Source organism: Heptranchias perlo, chromosome 5 (genome assembly GCF_035084215.1).
Source record: "Heptranchias perlo isolate sHepPer1 chromosome 5, sHepPer1.hap1, whole genome shotgun sequence".
NCBI lineage: Eukaryota > Metazoa > Chordata > Chondrichthyes > Hexanchiformes > Hexanchidae > Heptranchias > Heptranchias perlo.
The window spans coordinates 89,659,037-89,668,908 of NC_090329.1; positions in this window are offsets into that span (position 1 = coordinate 89,659,037).

Here is a 9,872-nt window from a genome sequence, read left to right on the forward strand (position 1 = left end):
AAAGAGAAAATTGTGACAATTAGAACTCCAAGCTGGTGTCTAAAGTTGGTGACTGGAATATACTGAGACATCTTTCCACACTGCAATACCTTTCATTTGGGAATTAACTGTAAGCGAAAAGGCCAATAGAGCACTCTGTGGCCCTGATATTTACGGGGAGGGAGTGGGGGCACATGCCAGCAGCCGGGAAACCCTGAAATACCAGGAGGGTGGAGTTCCTTCCGAATTTAACGGCAGGACCACATTAGAATTTTTTTACTCCATTTCCCGTCTGGCAGCTGATCAGATTGAGAGGCTGGCTGGCTGCCGGGCAGGAAATCCTGCTGTAGACAGCAGCAGCCGAGGACCGCTGGGGAGGGTCGCGGTAATCGAGAAGATCGGGGGTTGGCTCAGTACGAGGGAGGGAGGGTGACATAGCTGGGGGGAGACATGGCTGGGGGGAGACATGGCGGGGGGGGGGGGGGGGTAGGTTAGCCAATCACATGGGGCGATCATCTGGTTGTGGGGGGACGGTTGGCCAATCGCGAGGGGATCAGCCGTTCGCTGGGAGGGAGAGATCGCGGGGAGGGAGAGATTGCAGCAGCGAGGAGTGAGGCAGATAGCTGCTGAAGATTTGCTTGAGGAGCCAGGGAAGCATTCGTGCTCCTCCTGGCCCAAAAGCAGTGCTGGAAAAGTGCTTAACTGCTGGATCTGCCAGCTCCTGCTTCCCTTCAGCTGCTGGGTTTCCCGAGTCCTGGGAAACCCTCCCGGCCAGCGTTAAATTTACATGACTGCCAAAATCTGAGGAACACAGCCTCATTAACTAATTGGCACCTAAATTGGCAATTTAATTCAAAGTAGCCGTAAGATAAGTGCCAGGCAATGACCATCTCCAACAAGAGAGAGTCTAACCACCTCCCCTTGACATTCAACGGCATTACCATCGCCAAATCCCCCACCATCAACATCCTGGGGGTCACCATTAACCAGAAACTTAACTGGACCAGCCATATAAATACTGTGGCTACGAGAGCAGGTCAGAGGCTGGGTATTCTGCGGCGAGTGATTCAGCTCCTGACTCCCCAAAGCCTTTCCACCATCTACAAGGCACAAGTGAGGAGTGTGATGGAATACTCTCCACTTGCCTGGATGAGTGCAGCTCCAACAACACTCAAGAAGCTCGACACCATCCAAGATAAAGCAGCCCGCTTGATTGGCACCCCATCCACCACCCTAAACATTCACTCCCTTCACCACCGGCGCACTGTGGCTGCAGTGTGCACCATCCACAGGATGCACTGCAGCAACTCGCCAAGGCTTCTTCGACAGCACCTCCCAAACCCGCGACCTCTACCACCTAGAAGGACAAGAGCAGCAGGTGCATGGGAACAACACCACCTGCACGTTCCCCTCCAAGTCACACACCATCCCGACTTGGAAATATATCGCCGTTCCTTCATTGTCGCTGGGTCAAAATCCTGGAACTCCCTTCCTAACAGCACTGTGGGAGAACCGTCACCACACGGACTGCAGCGGTTCAAGAAGGCGGCTCACCACCACCTTCTCGAGGGCAATTAGGGATGGGCAATAAATGCTGGCCTCGCCAGCGACGCCCACATCCCGTGAACAAATAAAAAAAAAGAGAAAATTCTTGCTAATGCAGTGCTTTTCTCTGCATGAGTCTAAAGCACATTGTTGTGACAGAATAAAGGGAGCTTTACTCTGCAGATGGCTGTGCTGTACCTGATCATGGTAAAGCTTGATGCAGACACTGGGTGATAAAAGTGAGAAAAGAGTCTTCCACTTCCCAGCACTGACATCCTTCCCCTTGATAAGCATAACATTTGCCTCTTCAAAATAAGGAGAAAAATATCTCTGTGCAACATAATGACCATTACAATGTTTTTAAAAAAAGATTACCGGCAGTGTATGTTTGCTTATCTCTGTTGAGCTGTTAGACAGTGCCTTGATGTCTGAAAGAAAATTTTAGCAAATAGAGAAATGTTCAGCTGCAGACTGACTCTTGCCTGACCTGCTCTAACACAGATAACAATGAAGAGCTAGGAGCTACTGAAAATTGCAGATCAGACAGCATTTGTCTTTTTAAATCCTTATCCGTGAGTGTCCCCTTTCCAGACATGCAGTCCACTTCAAATACCCTGTAGGTAACACCTCTCTGTCTGAACACTTTGATTGCCTTGACAACGGGCAGTTGGAAAGATTATCTGTAATCACCAGGTATTGTTCTCTGACTATAAATGCGAAACGTTCAAGGAGTCCCACGCTCACCTGACGAAGGAGATAATCTCCGAAAGCTTGTGATTTTCAAATAAAATTGTTGGACTATAACCTGGTGTAAGATTCTTTACATTTGTCAACCCCAGTCCATCACCGGCATCTCCACATCATCACTTCAAATAAGCATGCATCAGATCATTTTGAAGCAAGCAGAGAATTCCAGTGTATCCCAAATATTTTCTATTAATTCTCATTTGCATAAACATTCTGCTTCAGGGATTTTTTTATACACATTCATTATGAATATCCTGACTATAATATAGGGTACCTAAGGACAGCAGTGTGTATTCACTTTTTAATCTTCTGCATATTAAAGAGGGGATTGTCTTCAATGCTGGGGGAGGAAGACAACTCTTGCAGCATTTTTGTGATGATGATAAATGCAAGTGATATTAATGAAGTTGTCAATACAATGGTGTGTCCAAACGTAAGTCACATCATTGTAATGTGCGTTTGGCAAACAAATGAGAAAAGGTTTGCAAACACTTCTATTTGAAGACACTGCCCTGTTATTAGTTTCTTGTAGACAATATTTTCTAATATACACTGATGCAATTACTTTATAGCATTTGAGTGATATTCACTAGGTTTGCAGTGATCACATCAGAATCATCAAATCCCTAAGCGTAGATTCACTGCTGATGTCCACTGCGACAGTGACTTTCACAAAAAAAGATCTAAAGCTGAAGACCTTTGGGCTTTACAGTACATATCATGAATGTATGGGCGCGGGATTCTTCGGGATTCTCACAGATAAATGGGCCGCTGATAATACAGTGCTATGGAACCATTCATGAGGGCACTCGGGAAATCTCTCGATTTCCCATATGGTCGGTCTGCCCCTGTGCTTTCTAATTGCTGTCAGCTATTTAGAAGAGTGAAACATTTCTTTAATTTTAGATTCTGTTGTCAAATGTGTAATGAACAGTTTGAAGAACACATGTAGAAATTTGGGGGTAAATTTTAACCCCCAACAACGGGTGGGTTGGGGGGGTGGGCGGGCAGTAAAAATACTAAGTTTTCGGAGCGGGACTGCATCCCGGCTCCAACGCGCTCACTTCCGGATTTGCCCCAGATGCGTTTGGATGCGCGCGCTCTTCTGACACCCGGAAGTCCCGCCAGCAGTTAAAGCCGGCGGGCCGATATTTGAAGGGCCAATTTAGGCATTTAAACTACTTCAGGCGATTAACTTTTTGTGTACTGAGTTACACAAACCATTTTAACTTCTCCTGAACATTTCTCCCATGGCCTCTGAAACACGTCATGGAAACGGAGGCAAGTTGCAGCCGACCCTCATTTGGACCTTTAAACAAGTGATTGACGCATCTTAAAAAAGGTGAGTTTTCACAGCAGGGCAATCAGTTCTCTCAGACAAACCTTTGGCTGGGAGTTCTTTGTGTTTAGACTGAGATTTCTTTGTTCACACTGAGAATTCTTGTGTTCAGACATATTTACCTACATTTTGGACCCCCTCAAACTGACAACATCAGGATGGGGGCCACAATAGATCTATTCAACAGTACATCTGAGGAGGAGGCACATCACCATCTGCGGCAGGCAGGGCGTGCATTTATGGGAGCTGTAGATGCACAAGACAGAGGTGTACCACAAGGACCTGCAGAAGAGCAGAGAGGAGACCAAAAGAGGGGCCGTGGTCGCAGGAGGCGCTTTCCACGTGAGAGGGTCTACGGGCAGAGGCTGAGCTTCCTGGACCTCTCTGAGGAGCAGTGCCTACAAAGGCTCAGATTGAGTCACCAGGTGGTCGCAGAAATCTGCACGCTCCTACATGCAGAGCTGCTCCTGGCTGGGCTTGGTGGCCATGCATTGCCCGTCACAGTTAAAGTAACCACTGCTCTCAATTTCTTTGCCTCCGGATCCTTCCAGGGCGCCACAGGTGACATCTCCAGGGCCTCTCAGTCGGCTGCACATAAATGTATGCGACAGACCATGGATGGCTTGTTTGCCAGGGCATCCCACGACGTCAACTTCCCCATCTACGACATCAGTCAGACTGAGAGGGCAGTGGGTTTCCACTCTCTGGCTGCTTCCCACAGGTGCAGAGTGCAATTGATTGCACACACATAGCAATCCGAGGACCTCCGTATGAGCCAGGACTGTTCATCAACTGAAAGGGATATCACTCCATCAATGCGCAGCTGGTTTGCGACCATTCAGAGAGGTTTCTGCAGGTGTGTGCCAGATTCCCTGGCAGCTGTCATGATTCCTTCATTTTGTGCGAGTCCACCATTCCGGCCCTCTTCCACACACAAGACAGACTTAAGGGCTGGCTCCTCGGAGACAAGGGATAAACCCCCTGCAGACATGGCTCATGACACCTGTGAGAAACCCCACCAACGAGGCACAGCAGCGGTACAATGACAGTCACAGCACCACCAGGTCTGTCTTTGAACAAGCCATAGGAATGCTCAAGATACGCTTCAGATGTTTGGATTGATCTGGTGGATCCCTTCAGTACTCACCAGCGAGGGTGTCCAGAATAATAGTTGTGCGTTGTGTCCTGTACAACATCGCTCAGCAGAGAGGGTTACAGGTGGAGGAGCTCAAATGCGCTCATGAAACATCCTAATCTGCCGGCAACATTGAAGGAGACGATGAGGAGGAGGAGGGGGAGAAGGAAGAGATGGAGGAGGAAGGTGGGGAACCCATCGCCAGAGCAGCGGCCCACATGGCTGCTTGTAATGCCAGGGATTCACTCATATCTAACAGGTTCTCATTATGAGATCTGCAAAGTGAAGATAGTGAACTACTCAGACCGCCTGGAATGACAACCACCACCAACACCAGCCCCCCGTCCCCCCGGCGTTTGCACAAAAGAGTCCCTCAACCACACATACAACCACTGTGAACGGACCCAAAGGGTAGCACCAAGTCTTGGCATTCATGATGAAGCACATGAAAGGGCGCTTTCACAAAAGGGACTCAAGAATGGGCAAGACGTGGCAGTGGTGGTGACAATTATAACATTTAATGTGCATTTAACAAAAAACAAATATAAATGAAAAATATGACATTCCGTCAGACAGCCTTTGCATACCCTTGGTGATAACTGTAACCTTCCTCTTTCTAGCACTTCTACATGGTGCATTCCCTGTGGTTTCAGCAGAGATAGTGGCAGGTTGCTCATGTTCATGCCCTGACTGCTTAGATGCTTTCAGCCTCCGACCTCTGGGTTTTGGAGCCCATGAGGGTCCCGCCAAAGACTGCCCCACCTGCACCTGTGCAGGGGCAGACTTGGACATCAGGAGAGGAGGCAGCATTGCGGGTACTGGTTGGGGGGGGGGGACAGCAATGGGTGAGACATGGGAGCAATATGAGTGGAGTCCCCACTTCCATGTCCCCTTTCACCATCATCCGTCTCCTGGGCTGACGCAACATTGCTCCCTCCACTCTGCTGGACAGCAGGCTGGTGAGGAGATGTGGCACTTTCTAAGGCCACGGATGAAGCTTCTGTCTGCCTGTTTAAGGCGGCAGACATATTGGTATCCAGAGTCCGCACAGCCGTTGTCATGGCCTGCATGGACTCATTAGAGAGCTGTGCTTGAAGCTCAATGGAGGCTGCCATTCTCTCCATCGAAGACATTCCCGCACTTAGCTGCGCCACCAATCCACTAGCAATGGAGTTGGACTCCTCCATCCTCTCCGCTATTGTGGAGAGTGTGCGTGACACCTTTTCCATTACCTCGCAAAGGGTGGAGCTGTACCTTGATCATTCTCACTCTCAATGATGTCCCCCGGGGTTCATCATCTGGGTCCAGCTGAGCAGAGCTGGGAGAGGAGTGCGTCCCCTTATGCGGACTCTCCACAGCTGGCCCTGCCACAAGTGTCTCCTCATGCTCAATTGTGAGTGTTGAATCACCAAGTGACAACCCAGATATCTGCCTAACAGGACCCACCAAAGTGCGAGTATCTGTGCTGGTGCATGGCTGGATATGATGTGATGGTGCGCCCGCAGTGGAATGGAGCTCCTCTGGGGAATCACCTTCTTCCATGGCGTATGCCTCGTCATCAATCCTTGAAGGTCTTGGAAGAGAACATAAAGCAAATATTAACATTCATCGCAGAAGTTAGTTTGCAATGAGCATACTGAGGTGTGTAACAGGTCAATGATTGATAACATCAATTCATGATGTGTGTGAAGAATGTTAAAGTTCTGTCACCAGCTGCTGTGTCACCAATGAAACCCGGAAGTTACATTAAGGGTTTCAATTAAGTCGTGATCATTAGAGCTGATGCGCAGTAATTTTTTCCGGATTTCCCACAGGACTATTCACCACCCCCCCACCTCAGCGCTGAGCTCCCGCCGCCATGTTAAAATTATGCCCTTGGTCTTTCTATGCACTCTATAGAAATATTCTGCAAAAAAGCCACAGCTGTGGTAGGGCGGGAGATGGATTCTGTTGGGCACACCCACCATATGATTAAACAGTGCAGATCATTGGATGCCCAAAATTGATGTAAACATTTCACTTTGATTAAAGGGACCCAACCCAGAGTGGTGAAGTTAATCCTTTCATTACATCGATCACTTTCTCTTCATTTTTACTGCTATATTTTTTTCTGCTGTTTCTTCTTCCTGTGGTCAGGACGCAATGTACTGCCTTAAAAAAGCCTTCAGCGACACTGTGATATTTGTTTCCCTCCTGCGAATTATAGGTATATGATGTCATATGATGAACACTTACACTTGCTATGTAAAGAATATCCATTACAACACGAGTCTTATTGTCTGGTTTAGAATGGTTACTGTGAAGGAAAGTATTTTTACAAGAAGTAAGAGATCACAGTGACATTACAAACAAGATCCCATTGATAAAAGAGAGAAAAAATTGTAAAACAACTTAAGGACTGAATTCAACACTGATAATTACATCAAATCCCTCAAAATTAACTCGTCATTATTTTTGCATACAGCTGGTCTTAGAACTCTGCTGTATTAGCTGTCATGCTCACAGAAGTATATGTTTAAAAAGATAATAATGTAGGACGTGGCAATCCAAGCTATTTGACAAATTGGAGGGATCCATCTGAATAATGGCCCATCTGAAGTGAGGATCCTGGATCATGATCAAACCTTTCCTGCATACCAAAGATTTTTATCTCTGCATTTGATATGTATTTATTTCATTTATGCCCACAAAACTTAAATGCAGAAAAAATGAAGCAATTTTTCTATCTTACTGATTAATGAGCAAGGACAATAGTTATACCTGGATGAAACATGCATAACAAAAGTGCCACTTTTTCAATGGCCCCAATCATTAAAAATTACTATAAAGTATATTTTATATGTTTAGTTTATATAGTGTCTTATCACATCATCAAAATGTCCCAAAGCAGACTACTCAATGAATTAATTTTGGAGTGCAATGACTACTGTTATGTAGGCAAGCACAGTAGCCATTCTGAGCCCGCAATTCCTACAAACAGCAATGAAATGAATGATCTGTTGATGTTCATATTACATGACTGCGGTGGGTGGGAGGAGGCAAGAAATGTTTAATCATGATGGTCTGGCCATCATGGTGTGGGATGGGCTTGATAGACCATCTGGTCTTTTCCTGCCTGTCAATTTCATATGTTCGCATATTTGGATATCTTTTTATGGGTGATATTGGTCAAAACCAGTCTTTGGCGATAATTCATTCTATCCCAATGGAGGATGCATTGTCCATTCTGATTCATATGTCCTGTCGTGTCACCGTTTTAAAATCATTGCAATCTGTAGTTGGCTATTATTGGGACACTCTCTCCCTGTCTTCCCTCACACTCATATATGTATATACCGGAAAACTTTCGAGTAACATGCAAGATATTGTATAGATATGGCACAACTCAAAGCTGAAATCTTGTTTATACATTCAACCCCAAAGAGATCACATTATTTTCGGAAGCAAATCACTCAAACTCAGTGGCGATTTCCAGTGTGTATATGATATTAATGGCTGCTCTGTGTCATGCAATGAATTTATTAAATTACTTTTCCAACACAGGACCACCATTTTCATTTCCATCTAAAATCAGTGGGATATTCCTGTCAGGTTTATATACAAGCTGTTATGAATCTCCTGCTTTACAATCTGAGACAACTCTGAGATCAAGCAGTTGGAGGTTTTACTCCAAAGCTTGATCGGAGTAATTAATACCAGGGGCCAAGTTCTCTACTCCAACATCGAGCCAGTGGCCACAGCGGCCTCTAAGCCAAGCAGAGAACATTGATATTTGATTTAGTAACAACAACTGTTGCTGTGCATGGGAGTTGGAGTTCACAGGTGGCTCCAAATTGGCTCAAAAATCTTTAGCGGGATTTATTTTGCTGCAACAGATTTGTTAAGCCCAATTAAGCATTATTTACATACATAGAATTACATAGAATGTACATCACAGAAACAGGTCATTTGGCCCAACTGGTCTCTGCTGGTGTTTATGCTCCATATGAGCCTCCTTCCACCCTGCTTCATCTAACCCTACCAGAATTTGATACAGAATTGTTTCCATTGGTATTGCCCTCTGTTTATCTGTATCAAAATATTCCTGTCGTTTCTGACCTCAGTATCAATTGGAATTGAAATAGTGGCTGTGCAGCTAATGGCATACAGTTACTAGGATAAGCAATATTGCAAATATTTGTATTTATTGCATGGATGCAGGAGACAGAGAGCTCAGAGGGACCAGGGGCCTAGAAATTGGATTGCGCAGCACCCATTTTAAAGGTGGAAAACGGGTGCTGAAGTATCCCATATGGCATGCGGCATGTTCGCTCATTCCACGTCAGGTATGCGCCACAGGCCATATTGTTTAGGGTGCCCTGTAGTCGTCCAGAGCGCCCGCCTAAAGCAGGGGTTAGGCCCATTGCTTATACAGATCGGAGCCGGGGGTTTGTGGTGTCTAATGCCTATTTCAAGTTCATTCCCAAAACTAGTTGGCACCTGACCATGCTGTGATCAGTTTTCTCAGACATAGAGCAGCCAAACTAACGGTCTTTACAAGGATCGCTGCAGGCTGCTGCCAAAAAGGTAAGTATGTTTTACTTAGCTGAATGTGGAGCCAGAGAGGGCAGAAGTGCTGCTGGCCACCCTCACAGTTGCTCTGGCCTATCTTCATCCTCTTCGAAACAAGCGCACTGCCTCTTGGGCATGACTAACACCTCCAGCATGCCGGTCGTGTCCCGATGACACAAGAGAACCAATTTTGCGTGGTCCTGTTGCTCATCGGTTTCGGTGCAGCAGTTTGCGTTTACGCCTGAAGTCAGATGCAATCCAATTTCAAAGGCAGAGACTCAGTGGAACTCTGGTATGTCCTGGGTTCAGACACCCATAGGATTGTGTCTTCTGTCTCCAAACCAACTTCCTGAATACGTCTGCAAAACACTGTCTGGAACTATCCTGGGAGATGGCCATTTCATGTGCTGTAAGGGAGAGTCCAGGGTGAACACAGTCTGTCTTTGGCTCTTAAAGTGACTACGGCCCTAACTTTTTGTGTTTTCAGGATTTTTCCATGCAGCCACAGGGGACCTGACACGAATGAGCTGTTCCTCAGTGTAATACTGCACCCATCGTGTGACAGGCACATTTCCT